This window comes from Triturus cristatus, chromosome 4_2 (genome assembly GCF_964204655.1).
Source record: "Triturus cristatus chromosome 4_2, aTriCri1.1, whole genome shotgun sequence".
Lineage (NCBI taxonomy): Eukaryota > Metazoa > Chordata > Amphibia > Caudata > Salamandridae > Triturus > Triturus cristatus.
The window spans coordinates 34744118-34762900 of NC_140586.1; positions in this window are offsets into that span (position 1 = coordinate 34744118).

The window sequence follows — 18783 nt, forward strand, 5'->3', positions numbered from 1 at the left end:
TGAAGCTTCCCCCTGCCCATCCTGGGGGAAGAGATTTAGCACCTCGCCCAGGATGTGCATTGTTGCAGGCCCAGGAGAGCAGGGGCTCTCCCACCCAGGGGTCCAGCAACATGTCTGCTGTGTGGCAGCCTCAGAGCAGACGTGGATTGTAGGTTAGGTTTAAGGGGGCATCTCTAAGATGCCCTCTGGGGTGCTTGGTACATTAAATCCCACACTGGCATCAGTGTGGGTTTAAAATGCTGAGAAGTTTGATACCAAACTTCTCAGTCTTCAGTGTTGCCATTATGGTGCTGTGGAGTTTGTGTTTGACGAGCTCTCAGCAACATGTACTCTTAAATGGCAGCACTGCACTTACAGTGCTCAGGAATGGACCTGGGTACTGTAGGGACACAGGGCTCCTGCTCCTGTGCCCACACCATTGGCATAAGGCACCCAGCTAGAGGGGTGGCTGATGTATGCCATAGCAGTGTAGGTGATGGTCATGGCACACAGGGATGTGTGCCATGTCGATTTTGTTTTGTCTTGCACCCAGACACCCAGCCTGCAAAGGCAGTGTGTATGTGTAAGGGTACAGGGCATCTATGGGTGGCACAATGAGTGCTGCAGCCCTTAGAGGCCTTCCCTGGACACAAGGCCCTGGGTACCTAGGGTACCATTTACCAGGAGCTGACATGTGGCCAGGGTTTGCCAATTTGGGTTTTGTGTGTTTTAGGGAAGGAACATAGGCCCTGGGCACCTGATTGGCAGGAGTCCAGGGCACACTCAGTCAAAGTACATTCAGTAAAAAGTGGGGGCATACCATGCAAGAAAGATGGCACTTTCCCACACTACCCCCCCCAAACGAAAGGTGATGAGACTAACCCCCCCCCCCCAACGAAAGGTGATGAGACTAACCTTGCCCTATGGAGTCTTCATTGTCTAAGTGGAAGAACCTGGAAAGTCCATCTGCATTGGCATGGGCAGTCCCTGGTCTGTGTTCCACTTCAAAGTCCCTTCCCTGTAGGGAGATGGACCACCTTAGTAGTTTTGGATTTTCCCCTTTCATCTGCATTAGCCATCTGAGAGGTCTGTGGTCAGTTTGAACCAGGAAGTGAGTACCAAACAAGTATGGCCTCAAACCACAGCAAAGGCCTCCCTCTCAATGGCACTCCAATGCTGCTTTCTGGGGAGTAGCCTCCTGCTTATAAAAGCAACAGGTTGGTCTTGGCCTTCATCATTGGTCTGGGGTAGGACCGCTCCTATCCCTAGCTCAGAGGCATCAGTCTGCACTATGAACTACTTTGCATAATCTGGAGCTTTTAGAATTGGTGCTGAGCACATTGCTTCTTTTAGGGTGTCAAATGCCTTTTGGCAACTAACTGTCCAGTTAACCTTCTTGGGCATCTCCTTGGAGGTGAGTTCTGTGAGGGGAGGTCACAATGGACCCATACCCCTTCACAAACCTCCTGTAGTACCCAGTCAAGCCAAGGAATGCCCTGACTTGGGTCTGGGTTGTTGGAGCTACCCAGTCCATGATGGCCTGGATGTTGGGTTGTAAGGGTTGTACCTGGCCTCCACCTACAAGGTGGCCCAAGTACACCACAGTGCCCTATCTGGCATTTGGATGCCTTGAAAGTGAGACCTGCATTTTGCAAAGCCTGTAAAACCGTTCCAAGGTGGATCAGGTGATCCTGCCATGTGGAGCTAAAGACCTCAATATCATCAAGATAAGGTGCACTAAAGGACTCCAGCCCAGCCAGGACATGGTTCACCTTCCTCTGGAAAGTGGCAGGGGCATTCTTTAACCCAAAGGGCATCACAGTAAACTGATAATGCCCATCAGGGGTGGAGAATGCTGTCTTTTATTTTGCTCATGGGGCCATGCCAATCTGCCAGTACCCTGCAGTTAAGTCAAAGGTACTGAGGAATTGGGCAGCCCCTAGTTTATCTATCAGCTCATCTGCTCTTGGGATAGGGTGACCATCTGTCTTGGTGACAGAGTTGAGCCCTCTATAGTCCACACACAACCTCATCTCTCTCTTTTCACCTTGTTGATGAGGTTTGGGGACTAGAACCACTGGGCTGGGCCAGGGGCTCTCAGAGGGTTCAATGACCCCTAACTTCAGCATCTTGCTGACCTCAGCTTTGATGTTTTCCTTAACTTGGTCTGACTGTCGATAGATTTAGTTTTTGACAGGTGCACTGTCACCAGTGTCCACATCATGGGTACACCAGTTTATCAGACCAGGGGTCAGGGAAAAGAGGCTAGCATACTGTTGCAAGACTTGCTTGCAGTCAGTCTGCTGTTGGGCAGAGAGGGTGTCTGAGAAGATCACACCATCTACTGACCCATCTTTTGGGCTGTAGGAGAGGAGGTCAGGGAGAGGTTCACTCTCTGCTTCCTGTTCCTCATCAGTCACCATCAGCATGGTGATGTCAGCCCTGTCATTGTAGAGTTTAAGGCGGTTCACATGGATGACCCTTTTGGGTGTCCTACTAGTGCCCAGGTCAACTAAATAGGTGACCTCACTCTTTCTTTCTAGGATAGGGTAAGGGCCACTCCATTTATCTTAGAGAGCCCTTAGTGCCACTGGCTCCAAAACCCACACCTTTTGCCCAGGTTGAAATTCAACCAGTGCAGCTTTTTGGTCATACCAGTGCTTCTGGAGCTCCTGGCTGGCCTCAAGGTTCTTGGATGCTTTTTCCATGTACTCAGCCATTCTGGACCTTAGGCCAAGCACATAGTCCACTATGTCTTGTTTGGGCTCTTGAAGGGGCCTCTCCCAGCCCTCTTTTACAAGACAAAGTGGTCCCCTTACAGGATGACCAAACAGAAGTTCAAAGGGTGAGAAACATACTCCCTTCTTTGGTACTTCCCTGTAAGCGAAAAGCAGGCATGGTGACAGGACATCCCATCTCCTTTTGAGTTTTTCAGGGAGACCCATGATCAAACCTTTCAATGTCTTGTTGAATCTCAACAAGGCCATTGGTTTGTGGGTGGTAGGGTGTAGTAAACTTGTACTGCACTCCACACTCCTTCCACATGTGTGTTAGGTAAGCAGACATGAAGTTGGAACCTCTGTCTGAAAACACCTCCTTAGGAAACCCTACCCTGGTGAAGACACCCAGGAGGGCCTTGGCTACTGCAGCAGCTGTAGTAGTCCTAAGTGGAATTGCTTCAGGGTACCTAGTAGCATGATCCACTACCACTAGAATACATGTGTTCCCTGAGGCTGTGGGAGGTTCAAGTGGACCCACAATGTCCACCTCTACCCTTTCAAAGGGGACCCCCACCACTGGTAGTGGGATGAGGGGGGCCTTTGGGTGGCCAACTGTCTTGCCACTGGCTTGACAGGTAACACAGGAGCTGACAAACTCCTTCACCTTTTGGTGCATCTGGGGCCAGTAAAAGTGACTCACTAGCCTTTCCCAAGTTTTGGATTGCCCCAGATGTCCAGCTAGGGGGATGTCATGAGCCAAAGTTAGGAGGAACTCCCTGTACTTCTGTGGCACTACCACCCTCCTGGTGGCTCCAGGAGTGGGGTTTCTTGCCTCAGCATACAGTAATCCCTCTTCCCAATAAGCTCTGTGGGTACCACTGACATCTCCCCTTGTTTCTGAAACAGCTTGCTGCCTCAGGCTTTCAAGAGTGGGACAGTCTCGCTGACCCTGGCACAGCTCTTCCCTAGAGGGTCCCCCTGGGCCCAAGAGTTCAACCTGGTAAGGGTCAAGCTCCATGGACTCAGTTCCCTCAGGGGTATCCACATCCTCTCCCTGTGGAGAGGGGTCCTGAATGTTTTGCTGTGTAGAAGCTGGTTCCCCAGTCTTCTTACCTTTTCTCTTGGTTGGTTGGGCCATTATTTCAGGCTCCAGACCTACTTTTTCACCCTTCCTCTTGCTCTGTGCTCTGGTTTGCACACACACCAATCCAGGGATGCCCAGCATGGCTGCATGGGCCTTTAGCTCAACCTCAGCCCATGCTGAGGTTTCCAGATCATTTCCAAGCAGACATGCAGCTGGCAACTTTGAAGAGACCACTACCTGTTTCAGGCCAGTAACCCCCCCCCCCCAGCCTAATGTCACCATAGCCATGGTATGACTAGTGGTGACACTGTCAGCGTTGGTGACTGGGTAAGACTTCCCGATCAAGTATTGCTCAGGGGAAACCAGTGTGTCTTTCACCAAAGTGACACTGGCACCTGTATCCCTCAGAGCTTCTACCCTAGTTCCATTCACCCAGGGGTACTGTAAGTACTTCTTTAAGTTGGGGGGCCACACAGCTACAGTGACAAACTCCACTTCTCCCAAGGAGACTAGACTTGCTTCAGTGTGTTCCCATGTTTGCTCAGGGTACACCTCTGATCCCATTTGTACACTTGCTGCCCCAGAAGTAGCTGTACTGGGTGCCTTAGGGGCTTTGTTGTGGGGGCAAGATTTGTCTAAAGTTAGGTATCCTGACCTCTTACAGTTATTACACCAGCCCTTTAAGGGATCATAGTTCTTCCCCCTATAGGGTTGAGGCACATAGGGAGTAGTTTGGGTCCCACCCACCTGAACGGGTTTTTAGGGCCCTTTGGAAGACTCTGAATATTTATCTTGGGGATTCTCACCACCTTTCCCCTGGAGAGGTTTTGTGACCACTTTCTTTTGGTCACCCCCAGTGGCTGTCCTTGTCACCCTAGTCTTGACCCAGTGGTCTGCCTTCTTTACCAATTCTTGGGGAGAAATTAGACCTAGGTCTACCAAATGCTGATGCATCTTTTCATTTGTGCAGTTACTTAATATATGTTCCTTCATGAATAAATTGTACAATCCAGTAAAATCCTGCACACCATGTCCAGCTAACCAACCATCCAGTATCTTCACTGAGAAGTCTACAAAATTAATCCAGGACTGGGTCTGGGTTTTGTGAGCCCCCCTGAATCTAATTCTATACTCCTCAGTGGTGAATCCAAATCCCTCAATCAGAGCTTTCTTCATGAGGTCATAGGATCCTGCTTCTGGCTCAGAGAGGGTCAGAAGCCTGTCTCTGCAGTCACCAGAGAACAGTTCCCACAGGAGTGCCCCCCAGAGAGGTTTCTTTACTTTTCTGATATCACAAGCCCTCTCAAAGGCTGTGAACCATTTGGTGATATCATCACCTTCCTCAAATTTAGGGACAATCCCTTTGGGGATTTTAAGGTCAGAAGTTTCCTCCCTATCCTTATTTATATTATTGCTGCCACCATTGATGGGTGCTAAACCCATCTCTCTCCTTTCTTTTTCTAGAGCCAGGAGCCTGGACTCTAGCTCTAATCTTCTGGCCACCCTCATAAGGCTGTCCTCTTCACTGGTGGGTCCCCCAGTGATCTCTCTGGTACCAGAGTCACCTGTGTGATCTCTAGGTGCCCAGATGCTAATTCTTGGATTGAAGTGTGTGGGTGCCCTCTGCTCCGTAGGGGATAGTATAAGGGGGGGTTATTGTCAACCTCCTCTGCTTCCCCTTCCTCATCTGACTGGCCATCACCATGTTCAGATGGGTGGTCCTTAGCATACTCAGCCAAGAGCTCCTGTAGCCCTAGTTTGGTTGGATGCAGGCCCATTGGTAAATTTTTAAGTTTGAATAGGGACCTCAATTCCTTGAAAGACAAGTGTAAGTAAGGTGTGAGGTCGAGCTCCTCCACCAGGTCCATGTTATTATTGTCACTAACAGCTGGGTTTGTTTGAGTCATTCTAACCTGACAGTTCTAATCCTCTACCCTGACTATAGTGACTTTTATTTTTCTAAAATTCTAATGGGACCTAAGCAGGCCCTAGCAAGACTTTTAGTAATTTTGGAAAAGACCAATCAGAATTCTAAAGGCAATTTTAAGAGTTCTGTCGTGTGATCAGATGGTAACCAAGTAGTCCAACAAATGCAAGTTTGTATCCCACCGCTGATCCACCAATGTGAGAAAGTGGCTCTGTATATACTGTTCCCTAATAGGTACAGGGTGTACAGAGTCCACAGTCCCCAAGGGTTTGACATAGGCTAAAGTTAGATATAACCTTACTCTCTAAAGTGGTAGCTTGGTCGAGCAGTAAGGCAGTATCAGAGGACAGTGTAAAGCATTTGTTTTACACACTCAGCAAATGGTCTCACACACTCAATAACTGAACTCTAGGCCAATGGATTATATATAAAAAATATATGCTTGTTTTATTTTAGAACCAACACTTGGCATTAAAATATACGTTCTCAGAATGAGATGCTTTGTATAAATACTTTTGCAATATGCAATTGACTTGTAAACAGTTACAAGTGGTTGCAATCGGCAACACTATTTTAAACACAACAATGCATTGAGCTCAATGGAAATTTCAAGTTATTTGTAACAGATTACTTTTAGGATTACTTTTGGAATTCCAGGACTGGATCCTAGATTCAGTCCTTGGTCAGTACTTAGAATCAAGTGATGAAAGTCAACTTAATTACTGTGAAGATTTTTAAACAATATTTAGCTATTTTAAAAGTTGACAGAAAATATTTCAAGGAAAACAGTCAATGATTCCCTATGGAAGAAAATTCAAGTTGCAGGTACAGTATGTTCTCGTTACTTTTGTAATCCAGTACTGGGTACCTAGACTCAGTACTGGGACTTTTATCCAGAACAGGTAAGTAATTACGTTTTCAGATATCATACGATTTTTAAAGAATATTTAAAGATTGCAGAAATTGACACTTAAAAGAAATTTCACAGAAAAACAGTCAATGATTTCCTATGGGAGAAAATTGGGTTACTGGTAAGTACAGTTGTAAGTATTTTTCAGAGTCAGTGCTGGGCACCAAGATCCAGCACTGGGAGCTCACCTAAGAGCAGGTGAGTATTTTTGTTTTTGTTACTCGGCTGATTTTTGGTGAGTATTTTAAGATTTGAAAAGTCCACACTTAGAAGAAATTTCAGGAAAAAGCCAGTCAATGTTACCCTATGAAGAAAATAGAGTTATCGGTTTAAAGGTAAGTACTCGACTGGCAGAGTTGAGGTTCTGGGCATAGACTCGGGGGTCCCCCAGGGTCAGGTAGGTACAGTTGATTCACCCTCAGCAACTCTAGGGCGGCCAGGTGCAGAGAGAGTTAGGCCCAATGTTATCCTATGAGGGATAGGGGGGCCTTGGTTGGTGGCTGCTGAAGAACTGAAATCTTCATTCTCAGGGTAATATAACAAAAAACTTGGCAAAGAAGCTGAAATATGGAAAGACATCTTTATTAAACTCAAATGAGTGAGACTACGTCACACAGAAGCCTTAGCAACTGAATGAGGCAGTCTCCAGAATGGTCTTAGCTCAGACCATTTATACCATTTATTATGCCCTAGGCATGCAAGGGAGTTGTACCAGTCACATTCCTAAACAAATGAAAAAGCAGGAGAGGCAACAGGTGAGTAGCCTTTGGGGTTTTAGCAGGATATGGGTAAAACATTATAATTACAGGGTTTCATAAAGGTTACAGTCGACAAAGGTAAAAAGACCGGACAAAACCAACATTCTTCTTTAGACAAGCTGGACAAACCCATAATAAAAATGGTCACCTCCCCATCGTAAATAGACCATAAAAACAGGAACAGAAACAGATAGGAATAGAATAAGGCATGTTTGTGTGTAATAAATATTTACAATGTCCTGTGCTCTGAACCTTAATCTTGATCAGCTAAAGGGCAGGAACTGGCATGGCAAGGTCGGCCTTAGGCAATAGAGTCAGCTTTCGCCAGGTCATGCAGGAGTCAGCACAAACCCAAGCTAAGGTGAATGTGTCCTAAATACTTGTTCAGCCACAGTCAGGGCCTATCTAAAGGGCAACCACAAAATGGCTGCCATGCACAAAATGGAACCCTAGGGTTCAGAACAAAACCTTCAAATACACAGTGAATCCATTGGTGTAACATGACGCAAACACTCGTATTTGCTGAACTTCACTGTTTACGGTTTGCTGTTACCAAAATCATAACAGAATCATGACATTTAAAACACAGGTTCAGAATTCACGGAACCACAGACCCTCCTTTTGCCCTTACATAGGCAATCACTCAGTCTATATTTGCAACTGTGCCCAAAGTCCGTTATAAGCCTCTTTGGAAGGCTTCTATTGTCCATCAAATCTGCTTCCATTGTCTTCTTCCGCGCTGGGCCTCTCAATTCAGGCCTCTTCGTGAGAAAAGTACTGCTTAGTTGGAGTGCCCTCCTGGCAAACACCCACAGCTCACTCGAAAGTCTCAATGTCTTAAGGCAATGCACCAGTGTCCCTCCTCTGTGGTAGACACTACAAACAATGTACTCTTCGTTGATCAAGGGCACAAATCATCTCATGCAGACCCAAGCACTATTAATTGGGAAATAGCTCAAGCTCAGCAGCACTTTCAGACTCCAACACTCATTATTTAGTGTCGGAGGACGCTCAAGCTGCTCTTTCATGGGCACCACAATATAGTGCCTTTTTCCAAACTTGAAATCTCCGGTGCACTGCCCTTGTTCTGTTGGAGCAAAGAAAAGGGGGGGTGTGGCCAAAACTCAGGCCAAGGGGCTCAAGGGACTGCACACTGTCAGAGGTTACCAGCACATGGCAGGTAGAGAAATGAAGCCTCAAACCAGCCCTGTCATCAACAACAGGAATCCTTCTCTTTAGCTCTTTTACACTGAAACTTTGGTTTTGTGATGTCCAACGCCGTCTGATGGAGCAAGTACGATACCATGCGCTGGCGATCGCTGTTCAGCTTTGCTACTTTCTGGGTGCTGAGACTGTAGGGCCAAGACATCCGTCTTTCATCTGTAGCTGTCACTGATGGGAATTGGGCTTAAATAAATGTTCTGCAGGTTATTATGACTTGATACCCGCAGAATCTAGTGACGTAGGAAATGTGACACAGTTGTTAGTTTCCTTCAATTTAGTACAAAAACAGTTCATGGTTTTTAACAAGGGGACTGCAAGCAGGTGGTCTGCAATCTTCAAAGGAGTAGCCATACACCATGGGCATAGAATACAAAGACAAAAGCAGAAGGGCAAAACAGGGTCTCTAGCATCTTCAATTGGGTTCTCTCCATTATTCTCTGCCATCTATAGCTACATGAGAATTCTATCTGAATGGATTTCCTCACACAGTGGCATTGTCTAATGGGGTAAACACATATTTTCCTCAATGATTAAGTCTAGGTGTTCCTCCTTATCTTAGAACATCTCAATAGAGAAATCACATGATACAGATTGTCAGGGACATGTAGAAACCTTCCTTTCAAAACTGTGCATCAGGTGCACTATGCAATACACAGGCTAATAGTCAAATGTGCAAACCAAAGACAAGAACTAGAGGGTCCTGATATTTGCATGATTAGGACACATCTGATCCCACCAAAAATTAAAGCAGCAGGAACAGAAGGGAACTGAAAACCAAATTAAAATAGACATTGAAAATTTGTCATGTTCAAAAAGGTAAACATAAGATATCTCCTATTGAGATGGAAAACTTGTCTTACTATAATATTGAGTCAGTTAACCAGTCTATCACTACCCTGACAGTCAGGCTGGAGAACATTGAAGTAGGCCTAAGGAAAATTCTTGCAAACCAGTCTGGTCATACAAAAGGGAATTATACATAACATGGGGGTATGGGGGTACATTACTACCGTCTGGAAATGTGAACCTGAACAATACACCAATAATAATAAAAGGGCTGACTGGTTAAAGGAATTCGAAAAAGAGAAATGGGACTAGGACATAGCTAAAATCCTCAATAACTAAGCATGATGCGACATTGGTCAGGGGAGAAGTAACAAAAGCAAAAATCTATAGGAAGAACAAAAACATTATTTGGGTGATAGTCAGGCATGTGACACAACACCAAGAGTACGGGTGATACACAGAGGCCAAAGTTACACAAATTTTAACTCTACCGCAGGCGACTACACCATATACGGTAATCCTAGCTAATGTTCCAGTTCCTTCTTCAGGGAAAAATGAAAACCTTTTAAGGAACAAAAAGCCATATGCTACTTAGGAAACAGAACATCATTAACTAATGTAATATAGAAAGTAGGCCACCTTGAGTCACAGATCTATAATTTCATCCTTAGGTCCAATCAAGGATACATAAATGTAAGGCTGCCTGTTCCTTTAAGGGAAGGGGCAGTAACGTGACTAACTGCAGGTGACACACTTTGATCCTGTAGATCTCTTTTAGTTTTCTGTAATACCATTATAGCCAATTTAGACATGCACTGGTAAAGTGCCGCCTGTCTTCCTCACAGTATGAAAACCATATCTGTGAAATTTATTATTATACCAAATTCACCCAACTGTTATGTAACAATACATATCGTCATACGCATCCCTTCACAACACAGGGGAACTTGTAATAGTATAAAAGCAACAACATAAAACAAAACATAAAAAAAATAAAAAAAATGCACAAATAAAAAAAATGCACATGTCAAGCCATCAGATATACTCGCTGTATATCAAGCACAAGAAGCATAGACAAAACAATAGCATATGTGAATAAGCGGTGACACACAACACCATGTCATGTACTTTATGCACTGTAAACCTGCAGCCCAAAACCCAATATTTGGGCCTGTTTAATTTGTCAGGTTTAAAATCCTTACCCTCCTTTTGACAGTAGATCACCAGGCAATGGAAATCCGCTGTCAAATATAACTTTACTGTCTCTCTTCTAACATACAGGACCAGCAAGAACAATTCATGATAGGACCAAATACACAAAAATACATTTCCATTACTTAACTGTTACCCTCTTGTCAGTCACCTTGCAACATCAAGCCACCTTAGTTTTACCTTTCTAAAAGTAAAAATTGTTACACTGACACTCCATATTAATTTGGCACCTACAATTTCCACTGTGAAAAATAATTCTTAATTGGCAAATCGTTCTCACTTAGGCATGTAGCCTTCAAAATTTTAGAAAAGGGCTGCATCTTATTTTCTGTCTAAGACTTAATGCAACACTTCGTTTTCTGTCAAATAAAAGCAACTAGCAGACATTATTTTTGTAGAGCGGAGACACAAATGTATCAGTTCTGCAGAGCATGTAACATGATGTTGGGACTTTCAAAGAAACCCTTTTTTCTATATTTTCCATTTGGAATTAAGTTCTTTAATTGTATTGATGTTTTTATGGAGAAACCAGAAACCCCACCTTTAGAGGCCCGTTTAGCAAGGTCATTCTGCATTCCACAGAGACAAGGCCCTAATTTAACCCCTTCTGTGCCCATGACGAGCTGGACTCGTCATGGGCCGCGGTTGCGCTGTGCCCATGACGAGTCCAGCTCGTCATAAACCCCGCCCGCTAATGCAACGGCCGGCACAGGGCTGGGAAAGGGCGTGGCACACAAGGGGTTAAAAGGTCACAAATGTCAACATGACAGCCTTCTCCATTGTTTACAGGGAAACAAAAGATAGCATCTCAGCGCGGCTTGAGCCAGCCTCTGCAGCTCCCAGCTTCTGCCACTCTGAATCTGTCAAAGACAGTAGGCCTTCCTAATTCCTCCTACCCTGCAATAATTCACTCTATTTTGAAAAATAATTTCTCCTTTTTAGGCGCTAAAAATGATCTCTACTCCCAGTTTATTAAACTACATTTACTGTGAATAATTCACAAAACCTAATAACACACATACCAGTTTTTAGAATAAATGCTTGTTGCAATGGTACTTATTTCATCAACCTTAAATGGATCTCACTGGGCCATTAAAAAAAACAAACCCCAAATGGGAACAATCCTGCAAATTTGTATTATACCTAAATGTATGCATTTACTAAAGCCTGAGACACTTTAAAAGCTACTCTGAATGAAAGAAAATGCAGTTTAAACAGTGCTTTTGCCCAAAATCGACTTTGATATTTTAGGCATTAAAAAATGAATATCCTACAATTTTCTTGCATAATATGCATTACCAGAATGTCTATTACACAACCCATGAGTCAGCCATTGAAAATATTCACTTCACTTCACTTTGATAGCTTTATTTCGGTCGGTGACCATAAAAGCACAGATAAAATATATACATATACATAAAATACATAAATAATTCTGTTTTTTTTGATAAAAAGTTATTAAACAACAGTTATCAAAGTAGCAGCAAAGAACAATAAAATCCCATTTGTATTAAAAGTAAATAGTTGATTAATTTATCAGGGCTGACCTTCTTCTCCACATACCATATAAAAAACGGGAAACAGAAAACACAATTGGGGGGGGAAGTGTCATAGCGTAAAATCCTGCAGGCTTGTGCACAATGCTTTAATCCCAAATTTCTGTACAATGGCACAAGCCAGGCTCTGCGTATTTTATTATAAGCGGAGCAGAAAAATAAAACATGAGCAATGTCTTCTTTGGTTTTATTACAGACGGGACAGACCCCCGCACCTCTTCCCGTCCACTTGCAAGTCAGTTCCCCAATCGGGAGACAGCCATACCTTAGTTGGATATATAACTTCTTTGCTCTGGGCGGCTGAATCAAGTCTAGGAACTCCTCCCTGCTAGGGGTCAATTTTACTTGCAGGAATTCCATTGTCAGCCTACCCATAGATGACAGGCGGTATAGTTGGTCCAGATTATGCTGTCTAACTAGAGCTAACAACGCCGTTCTTTTTACCGCCAAACAGCCTTCCTCTGGGGTCTCCCATAATTGGGGGAGGCCAATCTGGTATAATGTGGCCTTTATATGGGATAGCCAGGGTATGTTTCTACTCTTCAGCTGATCCCAAATTGCTAGGAACTCAGCTCTGTAATCGCCGAGCTCTGGTGCTGTCCACAACCTTCTCCAATACAAGAGAGGTCTGCTCGCCAGAAGTTCAAAGATAGGCTCTAGATCTAAGTCTAGTCTCAGGGGTTTCAGCGGGGTGCTCTGAGGGAGCCCTAGCAAATTTCTAGTAAATGTATGTTCGACCTTGGAAAGGGCCGATACACGGGTATGGCCCCAGAGTTCTGCACCGTACATTGCAGCAGGTCTAGCTTGGGCTTTATATATTTCAAGACCAGGAGAGACTGGTTTAAATAGCGTTTTCCTTTGAAATTTATTTATAACCCCCGCTATCTGTGTGAGCCTCAGGGCGGATTTAACCACCTGTGGGCCCCAGCCAAAATCTTCGGTCAGGGTAACACCCAGATAGACAAAGGTACCAACCCTTTCTAATGGGATGCCATTTAGGACTGGGCAGGGGCGAGTGCGCTTCGGGGGGCCAAAGATCATGAACTTTGTCTTTTCTAGATTGATCTCAAGCCCCCGCGAAGCGCAGAATATTACAAAGCCATCCAATACCCTCTGGATGCCTGTAGAGGGTCGAGACAACAGTAGAGTGTCGTCTGCGAACATCAATGCAGGCACCCGTCCAGATGCCAACCGAGGAACATCGCTATTCTTAACCTTATCCAACTCACCCACCAAACCATTAATGTAGAGGCTAAAGAGAGTGGGGGCCAGGGCACAGCCCTGGCGTACTCCTCTGGTGACTGGAAAACGTTCTGAAAGCTCTCCATTTTTCCCACAGCGTACCTGGGCATAGTTCTCTTTGTGGAAATGCTTCAAAACTTCTAGAAGGTAAGGCGGGAGGTTTAGATCTTTCAGGACCTTCCATAGACTTTCTCTGGGCACAAGGTCAAAAGCAGCCCGTAAGTCTACGAAGACCAGGTAGAGACTAACCCCTCCCAGAATTACGGTTTTCCAAAACAAGACCTGTAATCTAAAGAGCTGATCCAAGGTCGAGATCCCTGCTCTGAACCCTGCCTGGTAGGTACTTAATATCTTGTTCTCCTCTGCCCACTCAAGTATTCTATTTAGTATGATCCGGCCCATAAGTTTCTGTGTAGTATCCAAGAGACTTATAGGCCTGTAATTCGAGGGAGCTAAAGGGCAACCTTTCTTGTAAATAGGAACAATTTCAGCCCCTGCCCAGGCATCTGGTAAATTAGCTCCTGCTAGAACTGCATTGAATAGTACAACTAGATAAGGTCCCCAGATTTTGGGTTGTGAACGAAAGAGATCGCCTGGCACTTTATCAAGCCCTGGGGCTTTGTTAGAGGGTAGCCTGGCAATAGCAGATTCTACTTCTTTGATTGAGATAACCTCAGTACTTTCAGTGGTCATCTGCTTCCTAGTTCTTAGGTGGCCAGAGTGGTTTCCACGATCTGACAGCTCCTGAAGACAATGCTCGTGTGTAGGATTTAAATCCGATGGAACACAGAGTTGGTCTTTTGGTTGCATTATCCGAGCCCTATTCAGTGGGTCCAAGGTGACCGAGGGGGAAGAATACAATGTGGCAAAGTGCGTTTCCCATACTGAGGGAGCAATATTTGGCAGAAAAGATTCCCCACTGCCTCCTACAGAAGAACTCACTAGCTCCCAAAAGAGTTTAGCGTCCTTTGTCACCAAGGCATCCCTCAGCGCTTCCCACCTCTCTTCTTCCCATTCCAACCTACTCCTAGACAGTTCCTTCTTATACGCTTGTCTAGCATCTCGAATGTTGGGTTTATTTTTTGATTTAATTGCTGCAAGAAGGTTCTTTTTTTGTTCCTGCACCTAGTGTTAAACCAAGGAAAAGCTTTGGGCACATACCTCTTTGCTCTAGCTATTGGATAGAAAACATCCCCCAATTCCATCACTAACTGTTTGTGTATTTCCACTGCCTGCGTAGGCCCTGTTTCAGCAGCCATCCGAGTTATCCAGGGTATCGCAGTTTGGTAGATGTTCGCGAGTTGTAAAGGTGACGTTGCCAGACGAGGCCATTTCACCCTTCTGCGATTGTTAGATAATACAAGAGGAGGAATTGCCACATTTAATGTAGTCTCAGGGTTTTTTAGCCCGAAGGACCCTGGCTTCAAAGTTAAAGTCAGAGCATTGTGGTCACTATCCTGCCTTTTTTCAACTTTGAAGTTCTTTATCTTACTCCAATTTTTAGCTTCTATCATTATATAATCAATGATGGAGACCCTGTCTGTCCGGTTAAACGTTCCTGCTGCTGGGCGGTCAGAGTCCATTCTCCCGTTACACGCCCGCAGAGACGTTGTAAGGCAGAAGGATTTTACTTGTAATACCAAAGGTGTCCAAGCTCTGACTGGGGAAATATCAGGGTCTGGAATGTGCCATAGCGCATCTACCTCTTCCTGCTCACCCTGATCCACCCCACCCAATGGTTCAAACTGGCAGTTAAAGTCCCCGCCGAGGACTATAGAAATACAAGGATCTAGCCCTGAGATAAATAATGTCAGCTCACTCAGTGTGGTTGATTCTTTACCATTTCTGGTTGGCCTTGAATAGACATTGATTAGTGCTACTGGGGGGTTATTTGGCAGTTGTAATAAAACACATTGGAAATCCAGCGATTTTGTTGGTATTTGTACAGCCTGGGTTCCCAAATGTGTGGTTACCCATATCGATAATCCCCCAGACGGGCGGCCTTTACCTAGTGATGTTGCGAGGATATTATAGGTAGCAAAAGTCGGGCTTCTGCTATCCTCCAATGCCCAAGTCTCCTGCATTAGACAAATATCGAATTTAGTCATAAATGCAGTCCAATCTGGGGTGCCCAACTTGTTTTTTAGGCCAGCTATATTCCAAGAGACCAATTTTGTGCAACCTTGTGTCAGATCATCAGGACTCTCAGTGTCCAGGCTATTTATATTAGTTTCCCTGCTCACGCTCGTCTGATCAGTTTGTGAGCTGTTTATACCATCTGCTAGTGGTGCTTCTTCCTCTATGACCCTTGTCCAGCTGGCAGTTTTACTAGTGGGTTGTTGATCTAATTTTCCACCTAAGCTAAGTCAATCCACCTCTTCCAGTACACTGAATCTATTCCAATGTGGCTGTAACGGGTAGAGAGGAGTACGGATAGGCCAACCTTCTCTATGTATTCCTCTACTTTCCGAATTGCAGGGTGGGAGGTGATGCCCCCTATTAAAGATCCTGGCTCTAGGACAGTGTGGTTCCCAGCTAGGAGTAGGATAGAAATAGGAGAGATGTAGAGCAGATATTTGGGTGTTTTGTTTATAGGTGTCACTACTACATATATATTGTACAGCAGTGGCATCCCTAAAATTTAGGATTATTACATCTCCTGCTACAGTCTTTGGTTTCCTCCCAATCCAGCCCACTCTTCTAGCCAGCAAAATTTCTCCTGAAATGTCTCTTGGTAGGGGCCTGTTTACTGTGAGCCACTGAATACACTTATTTTTTAGCTCACCCTCGTTTTCTCTTTTGCCCTCACTTAAAGGTGGAACACCCACCAATGCAACGACAAAGGTTTGTGCTTCAGGTGGTAAGTTTATTGTGGGTAAGTGCTGGGCATTAGTTTCTGGTATCATATTAACTTTCACGGGGATGCTAGTTTTGTTACTCAGCTGGCCTTGCTTTGGTTTAGTCGGGACTTTATCAGGTTTACTTGCCAGAGTTTTTGTAGATTGGCTATTTCTTTGCTGAGAACCAACACTAAGAGTGTCTTGGGGTGGAGAGGATGTGAATTGTTGGGTGTCCAAAGTCACTCCCGTATTGACAATCTGTGCCGGTTGGCTAGTAGTGCCAGGTACTAGAGTACAGGGAGCTTTATTTTGTTGGGCTTCCATACCAAGAGGGGCCAACGATCTTTGGGGATTAGCTGCCTCAGTTTTCCCCCCACCTCTGGTGTTCAACATGGAAATCAATTTATCAAGTTTTGATACCAGTGGCTTAAGCTGAGTGAGAATTGTACGTTCCAAGGAAGTTTGTAGGTCCGTGACCATATTAGCAACCCAACACGGTATTCCTGGTGCTGCGTCACGCAGATTTTCAGATGGAGTCACCAGGTCATGATTGGTATGGATATTTTTGTTTAATTTGGTTGGGGCAATGTTATTTTTATTTTTATTTTTACTCCTCGGACACGGCTTACATGTATCCACCCTTTTCTTTACAACAGGGGGAGAAGCCAGTGTAATAGATCTATCTCGGGGATCTTTAGAATTTTCTATTGGCACCTGGCTGGAAGGTAGATCTATATAGGATGATGTCATAAAAGAGCTAGCCTCCAGCGCTTCAGTCATAGTGACCGAAGTGTCTCTTTCCTGACTTGGGATATACAGTGATGGTGTAATGGAGAGCCGTCTCTCGGTATTCTCTATAGCATTGGCCACAACCCCAATGGTCTGCTGCAACATCTTATCAATAGCAGTCAACGTTGGTAGTGGCTGGGGACCTGCAGCTAAAGACTTAGTATGTGACCGTGTTGCAGGGGTTCTGGCATTTGTTTTCCTTCCCCGTTTCATCATTTCCTAATTTTATCACGTAGAGCTAATAAGTACAATATAAAGATAATTCTGCCACAAGTAGACAGTAGGTGGAAATGACAATCCAAACAGTTAATAGTCTCTAGTCCGTAAATGGAGGGTCTTGTGCTTCAGTGGATAGTAAGCTTATCCATACGCCTGTGTCTAATACTGATCAAATACAAATCAATAACATAAAACACCGTAGTGACTCACGATCTCGGGGCGAAGGGGATATGGCCCAGCCCGGCCTCTTCCAACCCCGGACGGCCACAGACGGCCCGCCCTCTGCCCGGGCTCAGCCCGGCGCCGCCCGCGCGCGTCCCGCGACGCGGAGGGAGCAGCTCGTTTATGAAGCGCCTCCTGGCGCGCTCGTGGCAGGAAGTGATGCGGAAGCCAGGAGCAAGGGATGACGGGAGCTGTAGTCTCCCCCAACTGCGGCCAACGAAGGTGAGTGGCGGCGGGGGAGACACACAGCGTGGGTGCCCCGTGTGCAAGTCGCCGTGCCTGTGAGGTGAGTCCGCTGATTACTGGCCAAAGGAGATGCCCCCCGCTCCACCGAGGGAGCTGCTCGTTTATGAAGCGCCTCCTGGCGCGCTCGTGGCAGGAAGTGATGCGGAAGCCAGGAGCAAGGGATGACGGGAGCTGTAGTCTCCCCCAACTGCGGCCAACGAAGGTGAGTGGCGGCGGGGGAGACACACAGCGTGGGTGCCCCGTGTGCAAGTCGCCGTGCCTGTGAGGTGAGTCCGCTGATTACTGGCCAAAGGAGATGCCCCCCGCTCCACCGAGGGAGCTGCTCGTTTATGAAGCGCCTCCTGGCGCGCTCGTGGCAGGAAGTGATGTGGAAGCCAGGAGCAAGGGATGACGGGAGCTGTAGTCTCCCCCAACTGCGGCCAACGAAGGTGAGTGGCGGCGGGGGAGACACACAGCGTGGGTGCCCCGTGTGCAAGTCGCCGTGCCTGTGAGGTGAGTCCGCTGATTACTGGCCAAAGGAGATGCCCCCCGCTCCACCGAGGGAGCTGCTCGTTTATGAAGCGCCTCCTGGCGCTCGTGGCAGGAAGTGATGCGGAAGCCAGGAGCAAGGGATGACGGGAGCTGTAGTCTCCCCCAACTGCGGCCAACGAAGGTGAGTGGCGGCGGGGGAGACACACAGCGTGGGTGCCCCGTGTGCAAGTCGCCGTGCCTGTGAGGTGAGTCCGCTGATTACTGGCCAAAGGAGATGCCCCCCGCTCCACCGAGGGAGCTGCTCGTTTATGAAGCGCCTCCTGGCGCGCTCGTGGCAGGAAGTGATGCGGAAGCCAGGAGCAAGGGATGACGGGAGCTGTAGTCTCCCCCAACTGCGGCCAACGAAGGTGAGTGGCGGCGGGGGAGACACACAGCGTGGGTGCCCCGTGTGCAAGTCGCCGTGCCTGTGAGGTGAGTCCGCTGATTACTGGCCAAAGGAGATGCCCCCTTATACTTTATAGAAATGAGCTTGTTTGCTCCTGCGCCAAGGGAAAATTGCAGATACAAATGTCATTTTAGCGGTGCAACATAACTTAAA